The sequence below is a fragment of the Sarcophilus harrisii genome, chromosome 2, assembly GCF_902635505.1.
Source record: "Sarcophilus harrisii chromosome 2, mSarHar1.11, whole genome shotgun sequence".
Classification (NCBI taxonomy): Eukaryota; Metazoa; Chordata; class Mammalia; order Dasyuromorphia; family Dasyuridae; genus Sarcophilus; species Sarcophilus harrisii.
In genome coordinates this window covers 142,665,185-142,687,895 of record NC_045427.1, presented here as the reverse complement: position 1 = coordinate 142,687,895, position 22,711 = coordinate 142,665,185, and the positions used below count along the sequence as shown (strand labels likewise).

Here is a 22,711-nt window from a genome sequence, read left to right as displayed (position 1 = left end):
GCTCCATCCATTTTGCCATTTTGCCATTTTGCTGCCTCTGCATTTTATGTATTTTTGGATATTTCTTGGTTCCTGACTTGCAGATTTTTCTAACTAGGTTCTCTTGCTCCTTGTCCCATATGCTTTGAGGCGGTTCTCTCAACACTTCATGCCCTTTGGCTCATGTTGAGTTCAGAACTCTATTGGTTATATCAGCTTTGGCAGGTTCCTGGCTCTGCCTTACATCTTTTTTCTTCCAAAAAAGTCTACAATCAAGCACCATTCTATTTTCCCAGCTTTATCTCATATTGGTGTCCACTTACTCAATTCGCCAGGCAACAACTCCATTTGAGTCACCTTGAATGCACCCTATAATAATGTAATATTTTGCATTGTAGTTGTTTGTCTTTGTGTCTTATCTCCTTATAATAGTGTAAATTTCTTTAAAGAAACTTGGTCTTATCCAAACCCCATATGTTCCCAAAAGAGTAATGCAGAATTCTTCCCATAGTAACCCCTTAATGAGTTTTTGCTGAATGAATGAACTTACTTTTCCTCCAGTGTAGAGATTGAAACTATCAGCTATCAATTACTTTTGACAGTGGATTCATTCAATCAATTAATGAACAAGCTTTTTAAAAAAAATCCTCTTTTGCTTTTATATCACTTAATTTCCCTGCGTTCCTTTCCTCCTCACCTTATGAGAAGTATTTTAAAAGAAAAGGAAGAAAAAAAGATAAAAAACCCAAGAAGATTTAAAATTGCAGCAAAGCCAATTCTCTCTTTCTCTTTCTCTTCCTCTCCTTTCCTCTCTTCTCTTCTTCTCTGTGTGTATACACACAGACACATACACACACGTACACACACACACACACATATATATGTAAATCTGAAATTATATACAACAATTTTGCTACTGTGAACTTTCTACTTCTACAAAGAAGTGAGTGGGTAGTTTCTCAGATTTCTTTTTTGAGTGAAAGCTTATTCTTTATAATTTTACAATATTACATTTCAATTGTTTTCCCATTTATGTTGTGTAGTCACTGTATATATATATATATATATATATATATATATCCTTCTTAATTCTGCTTGTTTCATTCTGTATCAGTTCATGTAAGTCTTTCTATACTTTTTTGTGTTCCTTATAATCCTCATTTCTAAAAAAGTAAAAGCTAAGTTTGCTTAGCCTTTCCTCACTCAATGGGCATTCATTTTGTTTGTATATGTTTGCTGGCATTATAAAAATAAATTGCTATCACGAATTTTGTGCTAAGCAGATTGCTAGGTTCTGAAAAAAGACAGATGAAATTGAAACACTCTGTTTTCTCAAGGAATTTACAGACTATCATTATATTTATGTAATATCGATACATATATGCCATATATAAACACATCTAATGCATGCATAAAACACATATATATCCTGTATCACATACATTGATTCCTTTAGTAGGAAATAACTATCATTCATATAGTAAACATATAAAACATATATAAAGACACAAGTACATAAATACATATAAATAATACAAATTTTTAATATTATTGGTATTTAGTATATACAGTATATATTATATAAAATACATATAAATACAAACACATAAATATTGTTTATATATCAATACATGTAACATAAAATATATAACATGCATATAAACACAAATATATGTACAAGAAATATACATGCAAAATATATCCTAGATATTTTGTGTGGAGAAAGGGAAGACACTGGCATTTGGGAGAAGCTGGAGTATTGTCATATAGAAGATAGAATTTGAACTCAGTCTTGAAGGAAGCCAGAGATACTAGGACTTCATAGTAAGGAGTGAATATGTTTTAGTCATGGAGAGCTACCAAAGCAATATTTGTTGGAAAAGGATATTTAGTCAAGCTGTAAAGGATTTTAAATGTCAGGTGGGGCTTTATATTTGGACCTAGAGATAATAGGGAACTGTTGTAGTGTATTGAGTAAAGGTATGATATAGGTAGAGCTATGATTTAGCAAATCACATTTATAGTTAACGAGGGGGTGGGTTGTAATAGGGAGAAAGCTGAAGAAGGGAGATCAGTTAAAAGGCTGTTGAAATAATCCAGGCAACAGGTGAGAAGGGCCTCAACTAGGATGAGATTTCGGTGAGTGGAGACAAACATTATTAGGAGAGATGTGGAGGTAGAAATGAAAGGTTTTGGCAACTAATTGGCTATGTACGTGCCCCTCCATCTGAGGCTGATTGTACCTATACAGCGTGGCTTGGGGATTACTTCACGATTCCTTTTCTTATCCTTTAGATTTTTGTACCCCTCGCTCTGCTCATGTTGAACTTACTTATCTGTATACATGCCGTTTACCCCTTTGCACTCTCAATAGGATGTATCTTGAGGAGAAGATTTCTTTTTTGTTTCTCTAAGGTCCAGCTCAGTGCCTTGCACATAATAGGTACTCAATAAATAATAACAGTTGATTTTTAAATAATATTCATATTTGTTCAATTGAATAATTGTTATTGTTATATTTAAATCACCTTTAATTTTTATAAGGCAGAGAACCTGAAGTCTAAGCTAAGTAATAACTGCTTTCTTTATTAGTGGAACAAGTGAATACTATCTAAATTTACTGATCAGAATTGCTCACCATTCTAGTCTAGGATTCTTACTTCAATATTTCAGAGTTCTCATTGGTATTCTTTTTTAAATTTAATATATTTTATTTCCCCAATTATATGTTAAAAACAAATTTTAATTTTTTTTTAAGTTTAGAGTTCTGAATTCTACTCTTTCCTCCTCTCCTTCCTCCCTGAGATTGTAAGCAATCAGACATAGCTGATACTATGCAGTCCTGTGAAACATTTTCACATTAATCATTTTGTACAAAAAGACTCAAAAAAATTTTAAAAAGAAAGTAAAAAATAGCATTCTTTAGTCTGTATTTAAACAATCAGTTAAAAAAATCAGTTTTTTCTCTGGAAGCAGATATTATACTTCATCATTAGTTCCTTGGGAATGTGTTGGATCATTATACTGCCGAAAATAGCTAACTCATTCACAATTCATCATTGTATCATATTGCTATAATGGTGTACAATGTTCTTCTGGTTCAATTTACTTCACTTTGCATCAGTTCACGTAAGCCTTACCAGGATTTTCCAAAATCCTTCTGCTTTTTATTTCTTATAGCACAACAAAATTCTATTGCAATCAAGAACTTCAACTTATTTAAGCCATTCCCCAATTGATGAGCATATCTTTGATTTCCAATTTTTAACCACCACAAAAAGAGCTGTTATAAATACTTTTGTACAAGTAGTTTCATCAGAATTCTTGTATGAAAAGGGACAAAATTTTGGTGAAGATTGCCATTCTCTTTCTTTTATTCATCATACATTTTATGGTCTGCTTAAGTGATTTTTGGATTCTCTTCCTAACAAGCTGGAAAAATACTTATAGCCTTGATTGGCAATGGTATTGAAATCATCATTTAATGGTATAATACTAGGCCACAGGCACAATGACAGATATTGCAAAGTTACTCTAAATTTCACAATGATAAATCTTTGATATTTTTCATGGTCAGGTGCATGGGTAATAAAAGATGTGGATTGGAAATATATTTCTTCCTAATTTTTTAGACCTGCAAAGGTCAATAAATTATACAAAACTAGAAGACAATATATGAGAGGCTCTGAATTTATTAAAATGGTTAGCACAGTTTTGGTAACCATGCCTCACCCTTCAGTGAGGGAGGTAACAGAGTTGATAGTTTCTTGGCATCCCATTTTCAAAGAATCAGAACATGGTCTCTCAACTCAGGCATAAAGAAGGTATTCTGAATCATTTTATAAGAAAAAAAAAAGATCCACATACTCATTACACAGATACAAACTCTGCATGATTCTTAACCCAAGGGAGGTGTCCTGTAAGCATTATACAAGATTGGAATTTGGCTCAACACAAGGAACAAAACAAGGATTCATGTGAGAAATGAATCTTTGTCCTCTATGATCAGTACTGTAGAAGTCAAAGGTTCAGGGCTTTGTCCAGGGAGCACTGTGAGATTTTATTTGTCTAGGTAAGTGACTTTTTGAAACAAAAGGAGGCCTATTCTTTTTTAGACCTGCTTTTTTGGAGAGAAGAAGTATTAGGTTCCTCTATCTGCCATGTTGTATCTCCTAACTGATCCTCTTGCAGCTGGTCTAATTTTTCAATCCATCCTATATGCAGTGGCCGAAGCATGTCACTTTCTTGCTCACTAAAATCCAGCGACTCTCATTTGCTTGTAGAATCAAGCACAAGCTCTTTTGTTTGGTATTTAAAGCCCTTTCTCTTCTGGCTCTAACTGATTTTTCTGCCCTTGGTATGCATTACCTCTCTTATGTACTCTTAGGTCCAGCCAAACTGGTCTTTTTTTGTTGTTACTCATACATAAATATATCACTTCCTTATTTCCACTTCTTACAATCACTGAATTCCTTCAAAACTTAGTCTCAGTGCCTCTTCCCTACATAAAGCCCTTGCTGACTCGCATTAGTAATAATGCATTTCCCACCAATTACATTATATTTAATTTATGTATTAGATAAGAATACATATCTCCATGATAGAACACAAGCTTATTGAGAGCAGGGCTTGTCTTATTTTTCTCCTTGTAACCCCATTGCCCAGAACAAGGCCTGACACATAATAGATACTTAATAAATATTTGTTGATAAACAGATTGATCTTTCCATTTGGCTTCCTTTTTGTGTCAACATTGACTTAGAGCAGTATTACTTAATTTTTGTTTTTAGAAGTCCTAAAAATAGATCAACAAATATTAACCCAGCTGATATAGGTAATTCTTCCATTTTAAAAGATCTTATGTTTCTGATTCTCCTCCCAGCATTCTAAGTTCCTTTCTGACTCAACAATCTCATCTCAACTCCTTAATGTGAGTATTCCCCAAGGATCTATCCTATTCCCTCTTCTTTTCTTCCTACTTTTTCCTTTGGCAATCTCATTCACCCCCCCACCCCCAATGGAGAACCAAGCCTATGCAGATGACTCACAAATCTGTCTTTCTAGTCTGTGTTTTCTTCTAAGATTCAAAGAACATACTTATATGTCTGACAGAATACTTCCAACTCAATATATACCAAACCCAAACTTTCCTAAAAACTTCATTTGTCCTTTTGATTTATTTTTTATTTCTCTATTCAAAACCTTACAGTTATCATGTTACTCTTCCTTTACCCTCACTTCTACTTTCCATTCAATTAACCAAGATCTGTTGATTTTACCTTGGTAAAATTTCCTCGTCATCCTCTCTTCCCTCATCCTCTTCCTTTCCTCTCATTGACACCACTGACCATTGGGTTCATTACAGATTTATTATATTAACACTGTATTATTATAAAGTGTTTAATCCCATCAGTCCTTCACAGTCATAAATTATTCTGTTCCTCCCTAATCAAATCACTCTTCCATTCTCTGGAGCAACTGTTCCAAACCTTGTCTCTCTTCAAGACTCCATGCCATCCTCTTCTGCCCTTTTAGCTAAGGATATCACCATCCAACCCCACCTCTAATGGAACCATTTACTGAGAACTTCCTTTCTTCTCCTTCTCTTTATCTTATATCAGTTTCACATCCTCCCTTGTTATCTCCTTCCTTCCTCTGAATTTCCTTATTGCTATTAAGAGCACTGATATAATCCTAGTCACCCAAGTACATAATCAAGCTATTACCCTTGACCCCTTACTCATTTTGAGCCCATATGTCCAAATCTACTGTGAAAGCTTGTCATTTCTATTTTTTGTCATTTCTTTATCATTTGTCATATAAGTCCTTTTCTCTCTACTAACACAAGCATCCTAATTCATGTCTTCATCATTTTCACAATTGCTTTTGCTACTTCAATTCTTTTCCAAATCATCCTGCACTGAGCTGCCAAAATGATTTCCTAAAGCATAGGTTTGATCATGCATGTCATTCTTTCTCCCCCTCTCCCCACCTCTACTCAATAAACTTTAGTAGCTCCCTATTGCCTCATTAATATTAGTTTTTGTATTTGGCAGTTAAATTTCTTCATAACCCTATATGCTTTCTACCTTTTTAGTCCTTTTGTTTTTGTTCCCTTCACACACTTTATGATTCAGTAATTCTGTTCCTTGCATGTAGCATTCCATTTTCATTTCTGTGACTTTGTGTTGACCATAAATCTCATGTCTGGAACACTCTCCTCATCACATGTGCCTCTTAGTTTTTTTTTTGGCAGAAAGAGAAAATGGCTTAGATAAGATACTACCTTTTGCAGGACCTTTCCTTACTTCCCTTTCTTAGTATGTTGTATGTGCCTATTCATTTACATAGTTTCCCTTATTAGAATGAAAGTTTCTTGAAGGCAGAAACTATTTTGTAGTTGTTATTGTTATTGTTGTTTGTTTTTGTTTTTTGCCTATCTGGGCATTTCACACACACATTTTTTTAAGTAACAGCTTTTTATTTTCCAAATACATACAAAGATAATATTCAGCATTCATCTTTGTAAAACCTTATATGCCATGTTTTTCTCCCTCCCTTCCTCCCACCTCTCTCCCCTATACAGCAAATAACCTAATATAGGATAACATGCAATTTTTCAAAACATATTTCCACACTTATCATGCTGTGCAAGAAAAATCAGACCAAAAAGGGGAAAAATGAGAAAAAAGCAAGTAAACAGCAACAAAAAAGATGAAAATATTATATTGTGATCCATATTCAGTCTCCATAGTCCTCTTTCTGTATGAAGATGGCTCTATCCATCACAGGTCTATTGGAATTACCTTGAAAAACCTCTTTGTTGAAAAGAGCCAAATACATCTGAGTTGATTATCACATAATCTTCTTGTTGCTGTATACAATGTTCTCTTGGTTCAACTCATTTCACTTAGCATCAGTTCATGTAAGTCTCTTCAGGTCCTTCTGAAATCATCCTGCCAATTACTCTCATTCATATATCACGACTTATCCAACTGATGGGCATCCTTTCAGTTTCCAGTTCCTTGCCACTACAAAAAGGGTTACTACAAACATTTTTTGCACATATGGGTCCTTTCCCCTTTTTATGACCTCTTTGGGATACAGACCCAGTAGAGACACTGCTGGATCAAAGGGTATGCACAGTTTGATAGTCCTTTGAGCATAGTTCCAAATTGCTCTCCAGAATGTTTGGATCAATTCACAACTCCACCAAAAATGTATTAGTGTTCCAGTTTTCCCACATCTCCTCCAACATTTATCATTATCTTTTCCTGTCATCTCTATTAGTCTGAGAGGTATAGTGGTACCTCAGAGTTGTCTTAATTTTCATTTCTCTAATCACTAGTGATTTAGAGCATTTTTTCATGACTAGAAATGGATTTAATTTTTTTCATCTGAAAATTCTGTTCATATCCTTTGACCATTTATCAATTGGAGAATGGCTCACACAAGTTTTTTAATACATGCTTGTTGACAAACTGAATCAATATTCACCCAAACAGATCTTCCTTTCCTTTCTTCTCTTTTCTTCCTAGTGACCTAGTGACCTCTTTATATTGCTTGTTCATTAGTAGAATCATATTGTGTCACAGAATCACAGAATTTCAGAAATTAAAAAAAACCTTAATGACTTCCTTTTCAACTCATGTCTGAAAAATAATTCCTTCTGTAATAACATAGCTGACAAGTAGTTGTCCATACTTTTCTTGAAGACCTCCAGTGGTGGTGGTCATAATCATGGGTAAGAGCGGGGAGAGAAGAACTCTTTGCTTCTCAAGGAAGCTCACAAGTTGTTAGGACTTTTTCTTCACATCTAAAATTAAAATTGCATTTTTGCAAATGTTTTTCTACTCAAAAACACTCAAATACTCCTTATTATTTAAAGTTCAAAATCTTACACCTGGTATTCAAAATTCAAAATCTCCCCAATCAATGCCATCCTATATTTTCCAGACTTGCCTCATATCATTCCTACACACACACACACACACACACACACACACACACACACGCCCTAAGTTGATTGAGCAGCTCTTTTGAATAGCTTTTATCTATGTCTATCAACTTTGAATATGGATTGTGTGATTTCAACTTAGTTGTTAAATGAGAATTTGATTGATGATATCAACTGTAGTGTTGCTTATTTGTAAGGCCATAAGTATTTGGCTTGGCAGATGTCACTCTATAGTGTTATTCCAAAATGACTTTATTAAGAGTCTGTATTTTTTCCCCCTTTTTCCAAAACTTTATTACTGGTAGTTTTTTTTGGAAAGAACTAGTTCCTAAAGCTGGGTTTATTTATTATGACATTTGATTGTGGGCCAAAGAGAAGGGCTCTTTTATAGCCTTCCATACAACTTAATGTTTATAAAATATGACTATAAAATAATGAGATTTTTTTTATGAAAGCAAACATCTTCTGTGCTGATAGATCCAAATAATGATTACCTCTTCTAAGTAGTCACTTGGGGAGGTTGTGGTCCTGTTCTGATCAAAGTCTAACTAGCAATTACAGTTGCTGTAGCAAACACCACAAAACATGCTCTGGGGGCAAACAGAGTGAAAGGTGCCTTTTAGTCAACTTTAAGAATAATTTAATTGGGGTAGAGGGGAAGTCTTGGGGAGAGACCTTGGACCTCAGAAGCCAAAATTGTCTAGGAGAATATAACAAGATACTTACTCATGATGGGGAGACAAAAACCCTTCTCCTGGAGCTTGGGGAGTTGGAGTGAGGGGAAAGAATGGGGCCAGGCTAAGGAAGAGTTTACCTAAGGTCTGGCCACAGTGAGGAAGGAAACATTCCATTAGATAGTTTCTTTTTTAAAGTAATTATTTCTGCTTATTTGTTGCTAAGATCAGTTGTTTTGACCAAGTAAAGGAACATTAAGTATTATCAGCATCCTCTGGATTATGGCTTCCTAGGCTGGAACCTCCAGTCTTAGTTATGGCTCTGGTTCCAATACTCTAAACATTATTATTTTGGAATTACAGATGGAGGTAGTTCTTAAGATACTCAATAACAGCAAGAAAAAAGATTTTTATAGGGCTTAAATTGTGCTAAGCAATTTATAAATCATCTCAGTTGATCCTCACAAAAGCTCTGATAGGCAGATGCTATTATAACTCTCATTTTACAGTTTAAGAAACTGAGGCATATAAACTTGATCAATGTCACTTAGCTAGGAAATGTCAAAAGTTGGATTTGAACTCAGCTCTTCCTGACTCCAGGCCCATAGCCCTACCCTTTGCACCATATAGCTGCCTCATCAGAGTCTTTTCTCTCCTTTAAATCTTGTTTTTTCTTTTGTTTTTTGTTTTTAACAAAAATGTCTTTACTACCCTCCTTATTTGTGAGATTTTTGACTATTAAAAAAAATCAAACTCAATCTCTAGATTGAAGATTTGTCTCCATCAGAGATATTAAAATCGTGTGCCATGGGATATCTGAAGGACCCTGGATGGTAGAATGTGGGGCCTGCAGTCAGGAAGGCTCATCTTCCTGAGTTCAAATCTGGAACTCAGTCATTTACTAATTATGAGACCCTGAGCAAGTCACTTCACCTTGCTTGCCCCAGATGAACTGGAGAAGGAAATGACAAACTATTCCAGTCTTTACTAAGAAAACACCAACTGGGTTTAACAAAGGTTTGGACATGGTTGAAAATGACCAAATAACAACAACAAAATGGGATGTGAAGTCAGTCACTAAAGAAGAACTTTAAAATGTTCCAAAAGAGTGATCTTATTGGTAAAAATGTCTCTATGCCCTAAATTTAGGCCATAGTCAATTAATGAAGACTATACTCATGTGAATATGTTTGTTTTTAAATCAGTTACACCATATATAATCTGTGACTATAAAGTAATATAAACCTCTATCTCATTGTTTTGCTGCATATATTTCTTGAGAGTAAGAGTGATCTTTGCAGAACCAGAGACTGTCAGTGTTGGAGGGAACTCTAGTATTATATTATCTAGTCTAATCATGTCTGAAAAGTGGTTCCTTTCATAGCATATCTAAGACAGTAGGCACATAGCCTTTGTCTGAAGCTCTCCAGAGGCTTCACAGTGTGATCTAGGGGAATCACACTGCTTTCTGAGGTAGCCTCTTCCAGTTTTTGGATTTTTTCTAATTGCTAGAAAGGTTTTTTTTCCTTGATATTGAACCTAAATTTGCTCCTTTGCATTTTCTGTCTCTCAGCTTTTTCATGAAGGAACAAGAAGAATAAATCTCACTCTTCTTTAACAAAATAATTTCAGATATTTTAAAGCTATTATATTCTTTCTTTTAAGCCTTCTTTTTTTCTGGGTATTACCCTAAGGCGAATATGTAGTGAACGTGAAAACCTTCTGTATTTTGGTTGTTCTTTGTTAGGAAGTTGAGGGAACATAGACTTGTGGGGAACTTTTCATGTGGAAATTTCCTTTGCCAATGAAGCAACTTTATTATTTAGTTGTGCTCAACTTTTTTTTGGCCCCGTGAACCATAATGTTCATGGTGTTTTCTTGGCAGAAACACTGGAATGGTTTGCCATTTCCTTTTCTAGCCCATTTTGTAGATGAAGAAACTGTGGCAAATAGGGTTAAGAGATTTGCCCAGGATCATATAGCTAGCAAGAATCTAGGGCAGGATTTGAAATTGAGGACTTCCTGATACTAGGCTCCAGGCTCTATGGAGGGAACCTAGCCTGTGTTAAAAGTCAAAATTGAATTGAGGTCTGACTCCAATGTTGGATTAAGGAACTCTCCAGTTTTTTTTAGTTTCTCCTTATTATGTGAAGTTTTTTTTTTTTAAAGAAGAATATTATGTTTTATCTGACAGTATGTATTCTAATTAGGGGAGATTACTGTAGAGTTAACACCTCCTTATTCCTGAATGCTATACTTTTCTTACTCTAAGGTTGCTTTAGCTTTCTTGGCTATTATATTCATATACCCTTCTACGTCCACCCCCAACCTCTTATTTTTTCCCCAAAGAAATGTAATTTAAACATGCTTTTTTAAAAATTTAATAGTCTTTTATTTACAGGTTATACGTATGGGTAACTTTACAGCATTAACAATTGCCAAACCTCTTGTTCCAATTTTTCACCTTTTACCCCTCACCCTCTCCCCCAGATGACAGGATGACCAGTAGATGTTAAATATATTAAAATATAAATTAGATACACAATAAGTATACATGACCAAACCGTTATTTTTCTGTACAAAAAGAATCAGACTCTGAAATATTGTACAATTAGCTTGTGAAGGAAATCAAAAATGCAGGTGGGCATAAATATAGGGATTGGGAATTCAATGTAATGATTTTTAGTCATCTCCCAGAGTTCTTTCTCTGGGTGTAGCTGGTTCAGTTCATTACTGCTCCATTGGAAATGATTTGGTTGATCTCATTGCTGAGGATGGCCAGGTCCATCAGAACTGGTCATCATATAGTATTGTTGTTGAAGTATATAATGATCTCCTGGTCCTGCTCATTTCACTAAGCATCAGTTCATGTGAGTCTCTCCAGGCCTTTCTGAAATCCTCCTGTTGGTCATTTCTTACAGAACAATAATATTCCATAATATCCATATACCACAATTTATTCAGCCATTCTCCAACTGATGGGCATCCATTCAGTTTTCAGTTTCTAGCCACTACAAAGAGGACTGCCACAAACATTCATGCACATACAGGTCCCTTTCCCTTCTTTATGATCTCTTTGGGATATAAGTCCAGTAGTAACACTGCTGGATCAAAGAGTATGCACAGTTTGATAACTTTTTGAGCATAGTTCCAAACTACTCTCCAGAATGGTTGGATTCGTTAAGCATGCTTTTTAATAGAAATGGGGAGAATAGGCTTTGACTCCCTTCACTCACAATGTGTCCATTGTAAATGAAAGCTAAAGCTTTTGATGAAATCATTTTTATATATGATTCTTTACATTTGCCCCTTTCCACTGTAATAGAAAAATAAATCTAAATATTTTATACTTAAAAATCTTTAAAAACTTCTTAGACATATAATATTTTATTTATCAAATAATATTTGAATGAATAAAATGAGAGCAAATCTCAGCCAAATATTTTGTCCTTCCTTGAGACTTGCAGATAAATATCAGATAAATGAAAAGAATCAAACTGTATTTATTACATTGTATTCCATCGAAAATGTTGGGGAAATATTTTGAAACATTTAACAAAATCACTTAGTAGATAGTTTTCCCTCCTTCTACTGGGTTCTCTTTTTTGTTTTGTATTTGAGAATGCCAACATGGATAGAGAGGCTCACCAATCCTTGCCTTTCTTTTTTGGGTTTGGATAATTTTCTTGTGATTCATTTCCAATTTTCCACTAGGAATTACCTATATCCAATGAAATTATAGGTCTGGTCTCTACCTTAACCTTTGGAATAATGAACAAGCTTTGGGAGATGATCAAGACTCTTTCAGTAGATTGGGATTATTGCCTCCATGACCTGAAAGAGTTAATACAGCTTCACAGAATAGTGACTTCTTCAGAGAATGTCACTTACCCACTGGAAAATTGGCTCATTATCTGCCCTAGATAAAGATCAAAGGAATATAATATGTTGTATCCACCATAGGGCCTATTTGAAGGCTTTCAACTTAAGAAAGCAAATATTCAAAAGTATTTGATAGCAGAGTAATATTAATATGAGTCATACCCTTAGATGACAGCAAATGGAAGACAGAAGACAGAGATGTTCTTTTACGTTAACTCCATAATTTCCACAAGTCGCTAATAACTTGACTTTTTCAGGTAAGTCTGTCAGGCCTAGAAGGTCATTTTAAGCTCATTTTAGAAGTCTTGAAATCAACAAACCACACCTGAACTGAAATAATAATACTTTCCCTCTACATATAATCCACTAACTTCTAAGATCAAAGGGTTTGTGCAAGATAATATTGTCATCACTTATTAAGATTAGATTTGCAGGTTCAGTCCTTCACTAGGGTTAAATGTAGGAATTTTGTACTATTGGGGGAATAAAAAATAAAAATGTCCCCCAGAACAGGTTATAGAGGGGAAAATGTGGGGGGTGAAAGTGTGGGAGTGAAGAAGCAATAAGACTATTAGTGGAGTCAGAAAGTTTTGCTTCTTATGCATACTGGTTGTTTGATCATGGACAAATAATTAAATTTTAATGTTTCAGTCAACACTCTAAAATTTTTAATTATAAATTAGTCACTGATGTGCACTGGTAAATGAACTTTCTGTATCTTGGGTTCTCACATATATTGAAACAGAAGTTTTTCCATCTCCTCTCCAAAGAAAACAAAAAAATTACCCCCAAAATATGAGAATTTGGAACTATGCTCAAAAAATTATCAAACTGTGCATACCCTTTGACCCATCAATGTTATTACTGGGCTTATATCCCAAAGGCATCCTAAAGGAGGGAAAGGGACCCTCATGGGCAAAAATGTTTGTGGCAGCCCTTTTTGTAGTGGCAAGCAACTAGAAACTGAATGGATGCCCATTAATTGGAGAATGGCTGAATAAATTATGGTATATGAATGTTATGGAATATTATTGTTCTGTAAGAAACGACCAACAGGATGATTTCAGAGAGGCCTAGGGAGATTTACATGAACTGATGCTAGGTAAAATGAGCAGAACAGGAGATCATTATACATGGCAACAGGAAGACTATATGATGATCAGTTCTGATGGACATGGCTCTCTTCAACAATGAGATGATTCAAACCAGTTGCAATTGTTCAGTAATGAAGAGAGTCATCTATACCCAGAGAGAGGATTATGGGAAATGAGTGTGAACCATAACATAGCATTTTCATTCTTTCTGTTATTATTTGCTTGCATTTTTGTTTTCCTTCTTAGGTTTTTTTTTCTTTCTAGAGCCAATTTTTCATGTGCAGTAAGATAACTGTACAAATATGTATACATATATTGGATGTAACATATATTTTAACATATTTAAAATATATTGGACCACCTGCCATCTAGGGGAAAGGGTGGGAGGAAGGAGGGGAAAATTTGGAACAGAAGGTTTTGCGGGGGTTAATGTTGAAAAATTACCCATCCATATGTTTTGTAAATAAAAAGCTATAATAAAAAATATGAGAGAAGGGGTGGTAGAAGGGAATCTTCTACTTTGGGCCTGTCTATTTTTAAATAAATGGGGCAGAATCCCCACATGCCCCACATTACCAGCCCTGTTTGAGACAATCTTTCCCTTTCTATTCCTCTAGCCTTAATACCCAATTCCCTGTGCCCCCTTGCCTTTTTAAGTACTTAAAAATTGTACTAACTCACTATTGGGTGGTAAAATGGTCTGTGGGGTAACATTCAAAATACATGTTTTATTTGAAAATCTAAATTAGAACCATGTTTTTTTTCTTTCTTTTTGAAAATTAAAATTTAATTAATTTATTTTATTACATATTAGGTTCCAAATTCTCTCCTTTCCTTCTTACACTGCACTAAAGAAAGTCATAATTTATCAAAGATACATTACATATATATGTTCATATTATATATATGTTATGTTAGATATGTATAATATAGTATACATATAATACATCACATGTGTATAATATACATAATTATGTATAACATAAATAACACACATACACATATATATATATAACACAATATACACACATACATATATATGTAAAAGTATACAAACTATTCTATACATACTTTTGTTTATCAGTTCTTTTTCTGGAGGTAGATAGCATCTTCCTTTGTAGTTGATTTGATTGTTTATAATACTCAAAATAGTTTCGTCCTTCACAACTTTTCTTCGAACAATATTGCTGTTATTATATGTAATGCTCTCTTGGTTCTGTTCATTTCACTCTTTATTATTTTATGCAAGTCTTTCTATGTCTTTTTCAAAATCAGTCTGTGTGGGATGTAGAAGACCCTTACCCAAAATGACTACTCAGAGATCACTCAGTAAAAAGCAGAAAGGTTTTTTATTAAAATCTCTGGAGGATGAGCCGTCCCATCCTGAGATAAGAAAGAGAAAGCTCGTGGTAGCAGGGCTAAAGAAGTAGTAAAGATGCACAGCTTTTATACAAGAGATTACATCACAAGTAAGAGAACATTGAGAAGGGGAGGGAGAGGCATCTAATTGGTTGTTGCTATCCAGAAAGATTGGAAGGTTTCTGTTTCCCCGAAATCACCTGATTTCTAGGAAACAGAAAATCAGGCCTTCAAGCTTCAGATAATTAAACAGACAGTGGTCAAGCTAATAGACTAAATATTGATAAATGTCAAATACTGATAAATGTCATCAACTCAGGTTAAGTAAATATGTTTCTAGCTGGCCAAGGCTCAAGTATATATGGGCCTCCACATATTATACAGGTCATAGGGGAAACACAGAAATAATGAAAATAAAATACAGAAAAAGAATTCACACACTCCTGTAAGTTCTTCACCTTATCTCTCTATTCCACACAAGCCTATGTAAAAGGACTATGTTCCATGCTTGACTCAACTTCAAGCCTGCCATGTAGTAATTTTCTGAACTATAGATTTCTCACCTGTAAAATGGAGATAATATCTTCCTGCCAATGAGGAGAAGGGAATGTCAAATGAAATCATTTTGTTTTAATCACTACGAGAAAACTATAAAATGTTGTATAAATTAAAGATTTTTTAAAGCAGTTGAATATAGTTAGTCACAAACATTTATTAACTGCATCTGTGTGCCTGGTACCATGTTAAGTACTAGGAATACAAAGAATGGTAAAAGACACTCCCTCTTTCCTAGGCACTCACAGTTTAATTCAGGAGAGGACATGAAGACATATAGGTATAAACAAACTAAATTCAGGATAAATTAAAGATAATTAACAGAATGAAGGCACTAGAATAAAGGGGTGGGTGGGTAATAATATTAATAACACTATTTAAAGGCTAAACAGCTAATTTAGAACACAAAATCTAAGGCAAAATTCAATTCCTTCCCAGCTCATCTAAATTAGGAAAGTCTGAGTTTCAGAAGTAAAAAAAAAAAATAAGAAAGATATTCAATTTCATTATTTCCAACAAAGTGAACAAAATGTGATTTAGGTATATATCACCTCTTTTAATGAACAGAGATATATGATTTAAATTTTAAAAAATCACTTTTTGTATAAAAAATAATGTCTTAAGTGTTTGAAAACAGTTTTTTGTGTAGATCAAACATTTCCTCTTTTATTCCTTATAATATAATCTTGCTGACTAAAGCTTTTTTGTTTTTCATAAAAACATTTGAGATAAGCTCAGCGAACTTGAATTTGTAGAGATTCAAAATATTGAGATTTTGCTTTTTAGTCAATTCAATTCATCAAATATTGAATATCTGTTCTGTGCAAACCTCTCTGCTAGTTCCAAGAGATAGAAAAATGCAAAACAATACAGGCTTTGTCTTCAGGGAGATTACATTTTAGTTTAAACAATGACACATAACAGAAAAATTAAGTACAAGATAGGGTATAATGGGGGACAGGGTTCTATGAAAATTTAGGAGGAGCTCAAGAAACATTTGGAAGAAGAGATAATGGAAACCTGAGCCTTGAAGATAGAGGAGGATTGTGAAATATAGAGATGAGACATGGGAGATGGCCAGTAGAAATTCAGAGTTGGAACATGTCATGTGAAATTTGGAGAATAGCTACTGCTCTAGTTTGGTTAGGTTACACACACTACTGTTCACTCCTCACAAACACATAAAATCTCCACCCACATTGTTTAGTCTGAACTACAGCAGACTAGGAAAACGGATTGTCAGTGCTATGGTGATTTCCAGAGAATAATAATAATTAGCACTCTAAGGTTTACAAAGTGCTTTACAAATATCTCATTTGATCATTACAATAACCTTATTGGGTATGTGCTATTGATATCTTCGCTTTACAAATGAGGAAACTGAGGCTGAGAGTGATCATTACTTATCACAAACTAGTAAATATCTGAGGCAGAATTTGTACTCAAGGATTCCTGACTCCAACTATTACTTTCTATCCTCTTGTGCCACTTAGCTGCCTCAAACTAGTCTTGTGATTCAATGGGACCATTTCTTTATAAAAACTTGAAAGGATCTCTTTGGATAATCCATCTAGACTCAATGGCCACCTTCTGTTTGACCCTGCAAGATATCCCTTTATATAATAGTGCTGGGTTTTTTCTTCATGGATTATGTTCACTACAACAACCAAAAACTATTCAGTCAATACAATTTTGGAGGAAAATTGGTTTGGCATTTTACATAATAGTTTATGTTCCAAAATTAGCTAGGCCTTTGAGAACAGACTTCTGAATTGCTGAAGAGTTTTGCCATATGTTTCTACTGTGACCAGATGAGACACTTCATCAATACATAGTGTGAGATTTGCACACATGTTCAGGAGAAAAGATATTTATCAACAGATGTTATTCACGGAGTCTTGAATCATAAGTGTTTTACATTGAAACACATAAGAATAAAAATGTAAGGACTCTCTAGGACAGTTACAGGGAATTTTAAATATGCATCCAAGCAGAGAGTTCTGACATAGCTTGTTCCCTTGGGGCTCTTGGTGATTATATTACACTGTCTTGTTACTATGACAAAGAGATCCAGGCCTATGCACCCCTCCCTCTCTTCTGGCAACAGCCTTCCCACACATTAACTTTTATTTCTCTTCACTCCCAATGTTCCATTTGCACATTCAGGAGGACCTCCTGATCTATCAGACTCTGGTCAACTTCCAGCTGTGGGTGGGGGAATATAAAATTGAAATAAATACTATGGTGGAGATCTCTCTGTACTCTTGATGATTTGGGTAAAACAACAGTCCCATTAGTTTCTTCTTGGAGGCTTTGGCCCAAACCGTACCAGATTGTACCAAAATCTCTTTGACATTCTTTAAAGTTAAGAAAAGGATTAGCTCAGAGCATCCAGGATTCCGAAATGGTATCTTATTCCCCTCCCAGAAAGGAATGGGAGGAAGGGCTCTTTTCAGTTCCTTCAGCCTAACCTATTTCCCATCAGCAGATTGAATGAGACTCTGTATTTTCTTCTTATCACTGAAATTGTAAAAAGAAATCTAACAAGTCTTTAAAATTTTTGAGAGATGAATCATTTGGGTTCTCACTGTTGGTCTTCTGTAATTTGTCTGCGAGAAGACCCAGGAATATTTTAAGTTCTGCCACATCTACTGGTCTATCCACCTAACCCTCTATGAAGACATAGAGATTAAACTGTTGCTCTCCATTTAGAAATGATTGTTCATTTTAGTTCACCTTATTTCTTAAAGAAGTGATAAGATCTGATATTTTGTTCTCTGACAGTTAATAAGAAACACCCTTTCTCAAGAGCTAGAATCCCCATTTGCCATATTTCTCTTTAGCTCTTTTATTGAATGCATTTTATATTTTATGCTACCTTGAAGTTTATTTTCTCTGTTTTTATTTTACCTGTATCTACACTATTCATTCTTTACCCTTGTAATCAGTATATCTTAGCTGAATAAAGTCACTCCCACAGAACTAGTGAGATCCTCAAAAAGTCATCAAATCCATCCTATCTTTGTCAGTTGCAACCTCCCAGAAGAACAGTTGTCCTTTGTCTTTAAAAATCAATAAATAACTAAATGAAAACTCAGAGAAAGCTTTTCTTATATTGGCAATTTGTTCTAGGGACAATCCTCTATGCATTCTCCCTCAAAATATCTAAAATGTTGTAAACTACATCATATGTTACATTTTCTGAAAATCCCATGCTCCATAAGTGAATTGAATTCTAAATCCAGTGCTCTTTTCTCTCTCCCATATTCCCACAAAGAAAAGACAATTATCCCTTGACCAGAACTCTTGATCCCTTAAAGCTTTTGTCTCCTGAAATTTGTCATAAGAAAAATAGCTCTTGAGAAAAGACAACAATTCTTATGAAGTGGAAGAGGACACTGTATCTGAATTTATCACTTCTATAAAGAAACAGAGCTATTACTAGATGAATATGGATAATTTGAGTTTGTTCCTAGAAGAGAAAAAAATTTTTGTATAGTCACAAAGTGCCATAAGTAATTGTTGTCGAGAAAAGTAATTTGCTCTGCTTTCAGCTCAGCTAAATGGCACAAACTCTGGGTAGGGAAGTTTTGATTCTGAAGGCAATAAAGTTAATGATAACTGATACCTGTTCAGCACTTTAAGACTTGCAAAAGACTTAAGATACACTAGCTCATTTGGATTCTCCTTATAATTCTGTGAGGGGAGTTCCATTGGCATTTTTATCTCCATTTTACAGATGAGGAAGCTGAGGCTGAGCAAGGTTAACTAACTTGTCTAGGACCACAATGTAAATGTCAAAGGTGAGGTTCAACTGTAAATCTCTCCTGATGCCAAGTTTCTCTTTCTCTCTCTCTCTCTCCCTCCCTTCCTCCTCCTCTTCCTTCTCCTCTTCCTTTTCCTCTTCCTTCTCTCTCTTTCTCTCTCTCTTTAATATTATTTTGGTCATCATTAAATCCATATGTTTGACTTCCTCTTATATGTATGACTATGCATTTATTTTTAAAAGAAATTTAATTCCAAATTAGTCTTCTTGGATGAATATATGATTTCATGTGGACACCTTTTCCAGTGGTACATATCGCAACTCATCTACTATTACTACTGCCTATACCACTTTCTTTCATGCCCTCCTTCAAATCATTTATGAAGGATCTTTTGCCCAGTGTGCTGGTCCTTCCAGATACCTTCACCTTCTGGAGATCCCAATGAAGCATATGGTCTATCCACTGGTTATCCCTCATTCTTACTACATGTCAAGCTCATATCCTTTTCTAGACAGTATTATTTTTGATGATATTTTTTAAGACTTTTTTTTTCTGTGAAGAGTTTTAAATTGGTAATGTACCACAGATACTAATATTTACCTTGTAATTAATTCTCCATTGCCTTTTGAGAGACTTGTGATTTTCATTCTTCATGCTATAAATTCTATCATTCATAACCATAAAAATCAACAAAAAATGTTGGCGTTAACAATAGACCTTTGTTTTAGAAATAAACCCCGGGGAGGGGGTCATTAAAATATTTGCACAGTTTTCCTGTGTTTCTCTTCAGTTTTGGGCTCTATAATTGTTCTTCTGAAGCATTTGTTTAAGACATATATATTGATGAATCACCTTTATATGTTGTCCATCCTAGTGAACACCATAGTCTGGACAATGCATATTCTTTATCCGTTTTCTTTTTACCTGTGTAGCTAGCAAGACCAAACTCCTTTTAATAGTTATGCTTCTCATTTAAGAGCCCTTGAAATATTTTGGGCATGATAAAATAAACACAACATCACAGAAGCAGCAGCATTTACCATCTTTAGGGAATTTCTCTTTGATTTGGATTCTACCCCAAATATTTTTCATGACAGTGGCAAAGACCTTTAGTGAACATATGTCTTCTTTGATGCCTTGATTGTTATTAGTATTCAGGGGCTTGTTAGCACTAGAGGATATTGTTACACCATTCAAAAATCCTGATATGATTTTGACATAGCACATGAGACAACTTGTTGGAGACAAATCTTTTAGGTGGTACTTTGCACCGCTGAATCAAATGCCTTTTAAACATTTAGGACTTTAGTGTAAGTTAAGTCACAAAAGGAACTGTGTCTGCAGTGTGATAAAGTATCTGTCACTTTATTTCTTCATCATAATTCATTTAATGAAACAAATATTTAGTATCAATCTAATTTATGTAAGGCACTGGAAATAAAGAAATAGATGAGCCATAGTCTCTGAAAGAACTTTTACCCTAATAGGGGACATCTAATTGGAGAATAACACATCAAGAACTCTTTTGCAAGGCATTGTGATTTAGCTTAGGTCGTTCCTCTTATTTGTTCATTCTTTTATTTATTCAGCAAACATGTATCATGTACCTACTTTATGCATGCTCTATGCTAGCTAGTATTTCAGTTTATGATAAACTAGGTGGGACACAATCTCTAAAAATAATGTTAGAGAAGTCTTTTTTATTTCTTTCTCTCCTGGGGCTATTGATTCAAAAGAAAAGATTGAAGGTAACAAGTTTTTTTTAATTAACCAGTTGGTTTAAATCAGTGGTTCTTAAACTTTTGCTTTCAGTATTTTTATACTATTAAATTTATTGAGGATATGTTCAAAGAGTTTTTGTTTATGTGGGTTATATTATAGATATTAACTAGACTAATTTTGAATTTGTAGACTCTCTGAAAGCATTTCAGAGACTGCCAGAATTCTCTGGACCATACTTTGATTACTACTGACTTAAATAAAGACTATACCCTTAGAATGAATCATTTTTAAAAGAAAAAAAGTACAAAGACATACACCACAAAAAAAGCACACAATTATGGAATAGGACAGAATCTGTGATTTCACTGATAGAGCAAACTCCTTGGAGGAATCTTCTTCCTCTATGTAGTACAATATCTCTGAAACTTAATGGCTTAGAGAACTGCCCAAGGTTAAATACCTTGCCCCAGAGTCACATATCCAGTATATATCAGTATGAGGTATGACTTGAACCTGTGTCTTCCTGACTCTGAGGCCAGTTCCAATACCATGCTCTATCAGACAAAATTGTCCTAGAAAATTTACTTAATATGATAATTATATAGTGGGAGGGATGTAGCAGGAGGCTATCCATTGCCTTTGGCAGAGCAATAGGGAAGAAACCCATCACTTACCATGCTGACTGACTACTTATTTACCAGTATGAATTAGATTCATGGAGAAAAAATGGTTGGTGGGCCAATTGCAAAACCTTTTGTTTTTACTGGGAAGACTAGTGTTAAGATGAAGGAAAGTCAATGAAAATATGATTATAGGGTAAAATAATGTATGATATGAGTTAATTTCAGGAGCAAAAAGTTATTTATGTTTGAAACAAAATAGTAATTGTTTTGTAAAGCAATAAAATATAAAACTATATAAGTTCACATTTATATTTATATATAATATCCACATATTGATTTCAAAAAGCAACAAGATTTATCCATAGAAAATTATGAATGAACGAAAGCATTTACTAAATATTTATTATATATAAGACACTATGCTAAACCCTGGGAGCACAAATGTGAAAAACAAGACAGTTCCTGTCCTCAATAAACTTACATTCTAAGAGGGAAAAATAATATCTGCTGAGGAATGGTAGCTGTGGGGGGAGAGGGGAGGAGAGACAATGTTTGGACTAGGAAGTTTGAGGAATGATGATTGAAGTCATAAGGGAACTGAGTGTCATATCCTTTTCAGGAATGGTGTTGATTTGATTATTATTTTTAGAGCCAGAATTTGAATGGGATGTGAGGAACATGAATGGTTGAATGGCACCCAGAGAATGAGGCTGATGATTCTAGTACCAGACAACATAGAGTGAATGTTCATCAATCAATCAGAATCTTAGGGTCTGTCCCTGGGGTGGGAAACTGAGTCCCATTATGAGAAGTCTGGAGTAGCAGGACAGCATTGCATAGAGAGTTGTATAAAATACATTTTCTTCTTTTTTGTCTTTTTTTTTTAAGGCTATCAACACAAGATTTTTAAAGGCAGAGTATATTTTGGCAACTAAAAATATACTACTTCGCTTAGCCTTGTGTTGGATGAAAGTCAGATGAGGATTGGATCTGACCTGTGGTTCAGAAGTTTGTCAATCTTGATCTAAGAAGATTTTCCTTTTTTAGGCTGTTACTATGTCTTGGCATATGGGTGTCCGTGAGATGGTAAGTGTTGCAT

General features: G+C 34.5%; 1 long non-coding RNA gene across 10 annotated transcripts in view; it reads left to right on the top strand.

Annotated features, from left to right (window-relative positions):
* LOC116421439 overlaps positions 1-22,711 on the top strand; it is a 635,315-nt gene that overhangs the window by 181,411 nt on the left and 431,193 nt on the right. For all 10 annotated transcript variants that reach the window (XR_004231803.1, XR_004231802.1, XR_004231799.1 and 7 more), the window contains exon 3: positions 22,501-22,698. This is a non-coding gene — a long non-coding RNA (uncharacterized LOC116421439). The remainder of the gene's footprint in view (positions 1-22,500; positions 22,699-22,711) is intronic.